Here is an 8,203-nt window from a genome sequence, read left to right on the forward strand (position 1 = left end):
ATGCAAGTAATGTAAATTAGGGGTCATGGTAAACGCCCTGGACACGTCAACAGTCCATCACATGGCCGAAATAWAGACTCACAAGACAAATAACCCAACACACTAACTCCTACGGTTAATATGGATTTAATACTTWAACRGACTTTAAAGTGTTTTACAATCAATAGCACAATAACAYAAAATAATCATTGGGTCACGAGTATTGCTGTGTCCTTGYATTCTGAATTATTTTTCTGCATATATGCAGAACTAATGCTCGAWCATTTCTATGCTTAGTCCGCTTGTTTAATTTAACAATGTCACTTACTGCATGCTYGCTTTCATAAATCTCTGTCCCGTCCTTCTCAGCCTGTCTCCACATTTACGTCCCATCATGCCTCTGTAATTTCTCTCTGTAATGAAAGTTCCTCTGCCCATCAGTGGCTGAAAATGATACTGGAAATATTAATAAGGGGCTGTTTTTAACCAAATTACATTTTATCAGGGTTGAGATTAAATTAGCAGCCACCAAGGTGTGTAGGAACAAAGCTAATGGAATTGGATGACAGCATCCGTCAATCAAGAAACGATTTTGGTCATTCCCTCTCTGACCTTGTTCTGCCCACTCTTATCAATTTGAAACACACACAGAAATATATACATATACAGGATGTTAAGTCTGCCCCCAGCTTGCTGTAGCTTGCTAACAATTTGTAAGCCAGATGTTTCTTCCGTGAGAGACTGTTTGCATGGTAAAGTACAGGCAAGATAGCTAAAGCTGTATTATTGGATTTTTGTGGTGTAAATGATTCATTTGATGGTCCCGCCGACCTGTGGTGCAATGTTTCAGTGTAAAGTTCAAGGTTTGCTTTGATGCTGTTAGTAAATGTGTTTTCCTCCTGAAGCAAATGTCTAAAACATTCCAAAACTGTGACAATAGCATCACAGGCACCAGTATTGGTGAGGCTCATTAAACAGGCCGTACAAAAGGATGTAAATGATCAACTCTGATTCACACTGAGKTTCATTRCTATTGCTCACCAAAGACAAAAATTGATAAAGCTACTGTGCACATGTTAWTTTGGCTTTGGTGTTAGAATWTTATCACATGAKCTAGTWKTCAGAAAAGTAATCACTRGATATACACCTACAGCTGCTTAACTCCCAGAGATAACTCAATTCCCAATGGTTAGCACAGCAAAGAAACTGTGATAAACAAAAAAAAATGTCTCATTGATATCTAATTATAAAGACTGAGCTAAAAATAGAGCTTTATCAGCTGGAAGTTTTTGCCAAAATATTATCTATGCACTAACCAATCATGCAAGATCTGTTTTTAAAACTAGCAGGGATATTTTGTTTTCTTGTTTCTGTTTTTGGAGGGTTAAAGTATTTAAAAAATAGTTTTAGGAATTTGTTTTATTTTATTTTATTTCTGTTGTACCAAACCTGAACTGAACCTCATAACCAAAAGGAGCAAACTGTTATTAAAGGCACAGTGTGTAGGATTTGTTGTTTTCAGCAACACCTAGTGGTTGAGTGGTTGAATCATCCTACCTGGTCCTCCCCCCACCCCCACCCCCGCTTCCAAACGCAAAGGAGTTGCTACGGTGTCTCTCAGGTGTCAAAAACCTTTGATAATTCCAACCACAATGTCTACCAGCAGATTTAGGGCTAGTGATGTTTCAAGTGGTAAGATTATGAGCTTTAATAAGTAAAATTATTCCATATACAATGACAGACAACAAATATCATATTTATAGTATTACAACTAAAACCGTTTTTGACGGCGCCACCGCAGCTTGTCCTTCATGAGCCTTCGTAGACAAGATGGCGGTGCAAGATGGTGGCTGCCTGTACTGGTGACCCGCGACCATGGAGATATAAACAGCTTTTTATAAGGTAAAAATAATAAAACAAGGTCTTTGTCTGCAATGATTAGACATGTTTTTTTATTATTGTCATTAGTGATTATCTCAATTTTGGCTAAACGAATTGACAAAATCCTACACACTGTGCCTTTAACTCTGATGGTAAAATATGTAATGAACCATAGTAGAAATGTTAATGAAACACTCAGAGAGTTACCATTCCCACATCGCAAAATGTGTCTGACCCAGTTCTGGCCCACACAGTGCACTAACACTTGTCCCAGATACCCCAAAGAATGAACACCCATTAGTGGCCAAGATGTGATTAGCCAGCGCTGGTCTATGCATGGGCCAGTTGCGGCATGGCCAGATTTGGTCAATGTAAATCAAAACCACAACTGGGTCAGCTGTGGCATGCCATCTTAAAAAAAGTACCACAATTATCAGACTTAGCCCACATCCAGTTGAAAAAAAATCACTTGCCATGCCAGCAGTGCCAGCTTCACATCAGATCTGATCCACACCTGTCTGCCATGTTGGTTAAATGTATACTTAAACAACTAGTTTGCTTTTAAAGTCAGCTAATTTTAAGATGGTTGCAACACCTAAATGACTTCAGGTAACACCAAAATGCTTTAAAACCTGAAAATTACTTTATTCACATACTGAGCTAAAATCTGGTGGGGTTGTTGCTGATGTTGCTGAATGACTCTTTTACAACACATACTCTGAGCTCTACACATAGCACAACATCTTTATTTAAAACTTTGGCAAAAAACTTTTGGTGTCAACCCTGTCTGTTGGCAAAATTATCCATTGATCACTAGCAAGGGTGGACTGGRGCAAAAAGGTGGCCCAGGAATTTAGTACCTGACTGGCCCATTCAAGGACCGGGCTGGCAGATGATGTCTGCAAATGCTGGAGGCCGATGGTGGAGGCAGATGGTGGAGGCAGTTGATGGAGGCGGAAACAACAAACCATCTCAGGGCATTGTACTAAATCTAAGGATGTAATGTTGAGGAATTAGTAAAGTTATTACAAAAGCAGARCAGCAGTTAGCTTGCAGGTCTCCCAAACATATCATACAAATCTTGCAAGATATTACAATTATATTCTCATGAGATCATGAATAACATTTACAAGGTATGGCCAACAATRAATAAATCCCATTCCTTTTCAGCATATCCTAATCAGTCTAAAACTCTGGCATGAAAGGCAGTATTGCTTCAAGGAAATTTTGGCCTTTCATCAGTCTTCAAGCAACTGTTTGCATTTATTCCTGCATATATTTATTTTTCTTATATGTCACAATACTGAAATATGAAATGCATCGGTTAAATGGACCGACTGGCCCATAAGTATTTCAGTTTGTAAAAATAATTGCTCTTTTAAGCACGTCTTTATCTCCTGCTGTGAATGTCTATGAAGTGGGTGCATACTGATTGTAATAATATGTTCACACACTCACACAACACACACAAACTTTCTTTTTGTCTCCCCAGGTGTGCACTGGTCCAGGTGTATGTCTTCACAGGAGCTCATCACTGCTCTAATGAGAATGATCACTGCTCATCTGTCTTCATCCACATCCAGCAGAGAGCACCTGCTACAATCTGCACATTTGAGTGTGTTTGTGCATGTTCATGTGTGTGCGCGCTTGTGTGTGTTAAATTACATCCAAGTTAAATGCATCTCATATGTGGAATATAAACACTGAATATGATAGTTATGCTTCCAGTCAAAGCAAACTCATGCCACAAGGAGTTTATTTTTTAATATTTTGTGAATAGGTTTGAGACCAGGTTTGAAAACCTCCAAGTTATGTTTGAATGTGACACATGGGAGGTTTTGATATATTGCTCAGACACAGACAATTTCCCTGTAGGAGTAAAATGGGTTCTGATTTGTAACAAAACCCCTAGTGTGTCATCTAAAAGAGTTTGACATCACATGAATTAGATTAGAATCAAATGGTATAACCCACCCATATGAAGAAGTAAATTTGAGGCCCCTGGCCTTGAAGACTCAAATTGGCTTCAGCTTTAAAATATTGACTATGCCAGACTTGTTAACTTTAATGAAAAAAGACTGATGTGCTAAAGTGATAGGCAGAAAAATACCTGTAAAACACAAACCCATAATAATTTCACACAAAAATGTAAAAATCAGTAAGAATGAACTAAAGATTGTAATAGGAAGTAATATTTTACAGAGCACAGTAGACTCAAGGTCTCACACTATACTCGAATAAATGGCAATGATCCAAGGTTTTTCATAGTAACTTGAAAGTTTTTAAATCATGTTTGTTGAATTTTGCCAAACCTAAAGTGCAGAATGACACAGCAAGACTCAAGTGAAATGTTTGCTCGCATAAAAAAAAGTTGACAAGGCAAAAGAAATATAACTTAACTTCTCAGAGAACCACAATTGGGAGACACAAGGCACTGTAAAAGGAAGCAATGGAATGACACAGAATATAAAGAGTACAGTAACTAATTACAGACAAGTACCAACACCTGGGGAAGAGACAACAAGGATCAGGTGAGAGCATGAGGGGCAGCAACTGAAAAGCATAAAGAAAATAATTTGGGGAAGCTGAAAACACAAAAAAATGCCAAGACTTTTTTTCTTTTACTTGGCAAATCCCATTGAGATCACAGATCTTTTTTCAAGAGAGGCCTGGGACTGAAGGCAACTTATTGTACATGTTTTTGGTCTGTGGGGGAAATTGGAGTACCTGGAAAAAAACAACACAAACACAAGGAGAACATGCAAATTCCACACAGGAAGACCCCAAATCCGAACCAGTGATCGAACCCAAGACCTTCTTGTTGTGAGGCATCTGTGCTAACCACTGACCATTGTGATACCTTAGAGCCTAGAAAAGCTTTTTGTTACCGAGGTAACCCTGGTCCTCTAATAACTGAGTGAGGTATCTCTCTATAGGAAGCGGCATGACCAATCATGGAAGCTCCAATGCCACCACGTCTGTCCCTGACCAACCAATACATGCTTGGCATGGGGGCGCCCTTCCCCTTTATAAGCGCCCCTGCCCGACACTTGGTATTCTTACCTGTCTTTCTTCCACGTGATCATGCAAGCAGGGCAGTGTAGTGAGATACCTYACTCAGTTTTYAGAGAACCAGTGTTACCTCTGTAACCAAAAGTTCTCTTTCAAACCTCGCTCAACTCCTGGATTGCATGCTCTGAGGCATAATAATACATCCGAGATGTAAATATTAACCCCCACCTAAGCCCCCTGTTGGGGACTAGTGCTGGGCTATGAACTCACCTCGAGGACCGAATATGCCAGCGATGACCCAGACATTCCAGGCTGTAGAACTTAATGAAAGTGTGAGGAGATGCCCAACTGGCAGCTGTGCAAATGTCTCCCACTGAAACCCCTCTGAAAAGGGCSAAAGAAGTAGACATACCTCTGGTGGAATGCGCTCTCAGTTTCTCTGGGGGCTGTAGCCCTTGGCATACACAGAGAGCCTCCACAACCCAGTGCGACAGTTGCTGGCTGGACAGARGCTTGTATGGTCCGGATCCCAGGACACAAAGAGTTGGTTACTTTTACGTAAACTCTTTGTTCTGTCCAGATAAACACGTAAAGTGTGCACTAGGCACAGTAGATTCAATTGTCTTTCATTTTCATCAGTAAATGGTAGGGGATGAAATGCCAACAGCTCCAGCGACAAGCATCTATATGCTGAGTCACTTACCTTAGGCACAAAAACAGGATTGAGTCGCAGCACGACCTTCCTGTAGTCTGGAGAAAATTGCAAACGTGATGCATGCACAGACAGAGTATGTAATTCATTTATACTCTTAGCTGATGTCAAGGCCAGCAGCAGGATCAATTTAAGAGACAGAAAACGTAAGTCTGCATACTATATGGGTTCAAAAAGCAAAACTGAGAGGGCTTCCAGAACCACAAGCAAAACCCAAGATGCGAAAAAAAGGGGCTTCACTACAGGACGCCATTTACGAGCACCCTTCATAAACCTTAGCAGATGCTGCCTCACTGGGCCCCCCCCAAAACCAGCATGGCATGCTGAAATGGCAGCTAAATATACTTTGATGGTGGAAAAGGCTTTTCCCTGATCCAACAAATCCTGTAGGAAGCATAACACCTCCAGAACTGAACACATTGGAATGAAATCACATTCCTGTTCTCACACCACCGCTCAAATACATTCCACTTAGCATTGTAAAGAGAGCGGGTGGACAGCACTCTGGCACTTTGAATGGTCTCAATGATGTTTAAGGGGAGACCACACTGATTTAAATTCATCCTCTCACGAACCAGGCTCGGAGTGCTAATCTCTCTTGCTGAGGGTGAAAAATCTGACCGCGTGCCTGTGATACCAAATCCTTGCGCACCGGCCACGGCTGTGCGCAAAGTAGGCTCGCCAGCTCCGCCATCYATGGCCTGCTGGGCCAGTGTGGTGCTATAATTATCACTGACAACTTTTGTTTCTCACTCTGTTCAGCACTGCTTGTTATCAGGCTGAGAGGCGGGAATGCGTACAGCAGTGTGTCCGGCCACGAATGTGCCAGCACATCCACTCCTAGTGGTGCGTCTCCGCTTCTCATAAGAAAGAACAGAGGGCACTCTGCATTTTTGCACGATGCAAAGAGATTGACGGATGCTCGGCTGAACTTCTCCCACACCTCTGGGTTGAGTGTCCACTCCCCGTAAAGCAGATTCCATCTGAGTAAATCTGCCCYGCTGTTCAGCGCCCCGGAAATGTGTGTCACACGTAATGACAGCAGGTGTGCACTGCTCCACATTATCAGGCTACGAGCCAGTCTGTGCAGCATCACCGAGTGGGTTCCCCCCTGTCGGTTTATGTTTGCTACCACTGTTGTGTTGTTTGTTCGGAGCATGACATGACAACTCTGAAGCAATGGTAAAAAATGTTTCAAAGCCAAGAAGGCTGCCAGCAGTTCCAGGTAATTATGTGTGCATGGCGGAGCACAAGGGCCCAAGTCTCGTTTACCGACCTCCCCTCGAAAATGGCTCCCCAGCCTGACAACGAAGTGTCTGTTGTCAGAACTTTCCTCATGGTCACCTCTCCCAGAGGCATGCCCATTATGAACATATCTGGGTCTCTCCAGTGACACAGCGCAAGCATACAATCTGGCGATACCTCCACCATGTCCCTGAGATGTTGCCTCGTATCCAGCCACAGAGAGGAGACCCATCACTGAAAATCTTGCATCCACAGCAGTCTCTGTGGGACGACAGAGATTACYGAGGCCATCAGGCCGGTGAGGTGCAGGCAGGTTCTTAAAGAGACCTGATTTCCCCTGAGGAACAGGGCGAGGTGCTGGCAATTTTTTATCACTCTCTCCTTTGTCAGGAAAACTCAGAAAGACAGTGTCTATTTGGAGGCCCACATWTTCTATTTTATGTGCGGGGATCAACACACTCTTGTCCTGGTTTATGCTGAAACCCAGGCTGCTCAAGCTATTTAACAGAGTCTGWGTATTTTCCTGCGCCTGCTCCCTGCTGAGTGCACACAAGAGAAAATCGTCCAGATGAGCRAGCACTCTGAGGCCCGCTGATCGAGCTGGATTCAGAGCCGCCTGCACACATTTGCTGAAAACCCTCGGCGCTAATGACAGTCCAAATGGAAGGGTTTGATATTTGTAGGCTACGCCCTGATAGGCGAACCGGATAAATTTTCTGTGTGCTGGATAAATGCTTATATGAAAATACCCGTCCTGAAAATCTATTGACAGGAGCCAGTCGCCAGTTCGAACAGATTGAAACGGAATGTTGTTCGTAAGAATTTTGAACTTGTATTTTCTCAGGTGTGAATTGAGGTACCATAAATCCAGAATAGGATGCAGCGAACCTCCTTTCTTTGGAATGAGAAAATAATGGGAATAAAAGCAGTCATTCATTTATTCCTCCAGCACAGTTCGAATCGCCCCTCGCTTTAGGAGAGAAGAAATTTCGGTCTCTAAAGCCTCCGCAGCTTGACCTGTGGCTTCTGACCATAACACACCTCTGAAAACCAGTGGTTTTGTTGTGAATTGCAACCTGTAACCTTTGGCAATCATCAACAACATCCAGGGGTGAACTGCGAATGCCCGCCACTGCTGTACCCTGACAGATAGTGGCCCCAGGGGCATGAAATTAAAAACTAGAGCAGCTGCGCTTCATTGCAGCAACAGACTGCTTAGCCATTTTAATTTTATTTTTGTGTACTCCGCCCTCGATATTATGCCCGGTTGCAAGAGTGACTTTTTTATTTGCAAACAGTGAAGTGTGCTTAGGAACAGTGAACTTTGTAAACCCTCTTCTCTCTGAGACAACCCTGCAGGGCGCTGGGGTGGGT

General features: G+C 42.6%; 1 pseudogene; it reads right to left on the bottom strand.

The window, feature by feature from the left end:
- Positions 1–6,143: 6,143 nt before the first annotated feature.
- LOC106526721 (uncharacterized) lies at positions 6,144–7,997 on the bottom strand (annotated as a pseudogene).
- Positions 7,998–8,203: the final 206 nt, after the last annotated feature.

This window comes from Austrofundulus limnaeus, unplaced genomic scaffold (genome assembly GCF_001266775.1).
Source record: "Austrofundulus limnaeus strain Quisiro unplaced genomic scaffold, Austrofundulus_limnaeus-1.0 Scaffold291, whole genome shotgun sequence".
Taxonomy (NCBI): Eukaryota; Metazoa; Chordata; class Actinopteri; order Cyprinodontiformes; family Rivulidae; genus Austrofundulus; species Austrofundulus limnaeus.